The sequence below is a fragment of the Aegilops tauschii genome, chromosome 5 (genome assembly GCF_002575655.3).
Source record: "Aegilops tauschii subsp. strangulata cultivar AL8/78 chromosome 5, Aet v6.0, whole genome shotgun sequence".
Taxonomy (NCBI): domain Eukaryota; kingdom Viridiplantae; phylum Streptophyta; class Magnoliopsida; order Poales; family Poaceae; genus Aegilops; species Aegilops tauschii.
The window spans coordinates 145,976,226-145,980,210 of record NC_053039.3 but is presented as its reverse complement, the minus strand read 5'-3'; positions in this window follow the sequence as shown (position 1 = coordinate 145,980,210).

The following is a 3,985-nucleotide window of genomic DNA, read 5'->3' as shown; positions in this document are numbered from 1 at the left end:
TGGAGCTAGTCAACTCTAGTGTAAAATTATTTGTACAAGCTTATAGAGCTAGTTCAACTCTAGTGTAAAATTATTTTAACTAGCTTATAGAGCTAGTTCAACTCTAGTTTAAAATTATTTGTACTAGACTATAGAGCTAGTCAACTCTAGTGTAAAATTATTTGTACTAGGCTATAGAGCTAGTTCAACTCTAGTGTAAAATTATTTGAACTAGCTTATAGAGCTAGTTCAACTCTAGTGTAAAATTATTTGAACTAGCTTATAGAGCTAGTTCAACTCTAGTGTAAAATTATTTGTACTAGGCTATAGAGCTAGTTCAACTCTAGTGTAAAATTATTTGAACTAGCTTATAGAGCTAGTTCAACTCTAGTGTAAAATTATTTGTACTAGACTATAGAGCTAGTCAACTCTAGTGTAAAATTATTTGTACAAGCTTATAGAGCTAGTTCAACTCTAGTGTAAAATTATTTGTACTAGGCTATAGAGCTAGTTCAACTCTAGTGTAAAATTATTTGACCTAGCTTATTGACCTAGTTCAACTATACTGTAAAATTATTTGTACAAGCTTATAGAGCTAGTTCAACTCAAGTGTAAAAGTATTTGAACTAGCATATAGAACTTGTTCAATTCTAGCGTAAAATTATTTGAACTAGCTTATAGAGCTAGTTCAACTATAGTGTAAAATTATTTGTACTAGGCTATAGAGCTAGTTCAACTCTAGTGTAAAATTATTTGTACAAGCTTATAGAGCTAGTTCAACTCTAGTGTAAAATTATTTGAACTAGGTTATAGAGCTAGTTCAACTCTAGTGTAAAATTATTTGAACTAGCTTATAGAGCTACTTCAACTCTAGTGTAAAATTATTTGAACTAGCTTATAGAGCTAGTTCAACTCTAGTGTAAAATTATTTGTACTAGACTATGGAGCTAGTCAACTCTAGTGTAAAATTATTTGTACAAGCTTATAGAGATAGTTCAACTCTAGTGTAAAATTATTTTAACTAGCTTATAGAGCTAGCTCAACTCTAGTGTAAAATTATTTGTACTAGACTATAGAGCTAGTCAACTCTAGTGTAAAATTATTTGTACTAGGCTATAGAGCTAGTTCAACTCTAGTGTAAAATTATTTGAACTAGCTTATAGACCTAGTTCAACTCTACTGTAAAATTATTTGTACAAGCTTATACAGCTAGTTCAACTCAAGTGTAAAAGTATTTGAACTAGCTTATAGAACTTGTTCAATTCTAGTGTAAATTATTTGAACTAGCTTATAGAGCTAGTTCAACTCTAGTGTAAAATTATTTGTACTAGCCTATAGAGCTAGTTCAACTCTAGTGTAAAATTATTTGAACTAGCTTAAAGAGCAAGTTCAACTCTACTGTAAAATTATTTGTACAAGCTTGTAGAGCTAGTTCAACTCTAGTTTAAAATTATTTGAACTAGCTTATAGAGCTAGTTCAACTCTAGTCTAAAATTATTTGTACAAGCTTATAGAGCTAGTTCAACTCTAGTGTAAAACTATTTGTACTAGGCTATAGAGCTAGTTCAACTCTAGTGTAAAATTATTTGAACTAGCTTATAGAGCTAGTTCAACTCTAGTGTAAAATTATTTGTACTAGGCTATAGAGCTAGTTCAACTCTAGTGTAAAATTATTTGAACTAGCTTATAGAGCTAGTTCAACTCTAGTGTAAAATTATTTGTACTAGACTATAGAGATAGTCAACTCTAGTGTAAAATTATTTGTACAAGCTTATAGAGCTAGTTCAACTCTAGTGTAAAATTATTTGTACTAGGCTATAGAGCTAGTTCAACTCTAGTGTAAAATTATTTGACCTAGCTTATAGACCTAGTTCAACTATACTGTAAAATTATTTGTACAAGCTTATAGAGCTAGTTCAACTCAAGTGTAAAAGTATTTGAACTAGCTTATAGAACTTGTTCAATTCTAGTGTAAAATTATTTGAACTAGCTTGTAGAGCTAGTTCAACTCTAGTTTAAAATTATTTGAACTTGCTTATAAAGCTAGTTCAACTCTACTGTAAAATTATTTGTACAAGCTTATAGAGCTAGTTCAACTCCAGTGTAAAATTATTTGAACTAGCTTATAGAGCTAGTTCAACTCTAGTCTAAAATTATTTGTACAAGCTTATAGAGCTAGTTCAACTCTAGTGTAAAACTATTTGTACTAGGCTATAGAGCTAGTTCAACTCTAGTGTAAAATTATTTGAACTAGCTTATAGAGCTAGTTCAACTCTAGTGTAAAATTATTTGTACTAGGCTATAGAGCTAGTTCAACTCTAGTGTAAAATTATTTGAACTAGCTTATAGAGCTAGTTCAACTCTAGTGTAAAATTATTTGTACTAGACTATAGAGATAGTCAACTCTAGTGTAAAATTATTTGTACAAGCTTATAGAGCTAGTTCAACTCTAGTGTAAAATTATTTGAACTAGCTTATAGAGCTAGTTCAACTCTAGTGTAAAATTATTTGTACTAGACTATAGAGCTAGTCAACTCTAGTGTAAAATTATTTGTACAAGCTTATAGAGCTAGTTCAACTCTAGTGTAAAAGTATTTGTACTAGGCTATAGAGCTAGTTCAACTCTAGTGTAAAATTATTTGACCTAGCTTATAGAGCTAGTTCAACTCTAGTGTAAAATTATTTGTACTAGCCTATAGAGCTAGTTCAACTCTAGTGTAAAATTATTTGAACTAGGTTATAGAGCAAGTTCAACTCTACTGTAAAATTATTTGTACAAGCTTATAGAGCTAGATCAACTCCAGTGTAAAATTATTTGAACTAGCTTATAGAGCTAGTTCAACTCTAGTTTAAAATTATTTGAACTAGCTTATAAAGCTAGTTCAACTCTACTGTAAAATTATTTGTACAAGCTTATAGAGCTAGTTCAACTCCAGTGTAAAATTATTTGAACTAGCTTATAGAGCTAGTTCAACTCTAGTCTAAAATTATTTGTACAAGCTTATAGAGCTAGTTCAACTATAGTGTAAAACTATTTGTACTAGGCTATAGAGCTAGTTCAACTCTAGTGTAAAATTATTTGAACTAGCTTATAGAGCTAGTTCAACTCTAGTGTAAAATTATTTGTACTAGACTATAGAGATAGTCAACTCTAGTGTAAAATTATTTGTACAAGCTTATAGAGCTAGTTCAACTCTAGTGTAAAATTATTTGTACTAGGCTATAGAGCTAGTTCAACTCTAGTGTAAAATTATTTGACCTAGCTTATAGACCTAGTTCAACTATACTGTAAAATTATTTGTACAAGCTTATAGAGCTAGTTCAACTCAAGTGTAAAAGTATTTGAACTAGCTTATAGAGCTAGTTCAACTCTAGTGTAAAACTATTTGTACTAGGCTATAGAGCTAGTTCAACTCTAGTGTAAAATTATTTGAACTAGCTTATAGAGCTAGTTCAACTCTAGTGTAAAATTATTTGTACTAGGCTATAGAGCTAGTTCAACTCTAGTGTAAAATTATTTGAACTAGCTTATAGAGCTAGTTCAACTCTAGTGTAAAATTATTTGTACTAGACTATAGAGATAGTCAACTCTAGTGTAAAATTATTTGTACAAGCTTATAGAGCTAGTTCAACTCTAGTGTAAAATTATTTGAACTAGCTTATAGAGCTAGTTCAACTCTAGTGTAAAATTATTTGTACTAGACTATAGAGCTAGTCAACTCTAGTGTAAAATTATTTGTACAAGCTTATAGAGCTAGTTCAACTCTAGTGTAAAAGTATTTGTACTAGGCTATAGAGCTAGTTCAACTCTAGTGTAAAATTATTTGACCTAGCTTATAGAGCTAGTTCAACTCTAGTGTAAAATTATTTGTACTAGCCTATAGAGCTAGTTCAACTCTAGTGTAAAATTATTTGAACTAGGTTATAGAGCAAGTTCAACTCTACTGTAAAATTATTTGTACAAGCTTATAGAGCTAGATCAACTCCAGTGTAAAATTATTTGAAC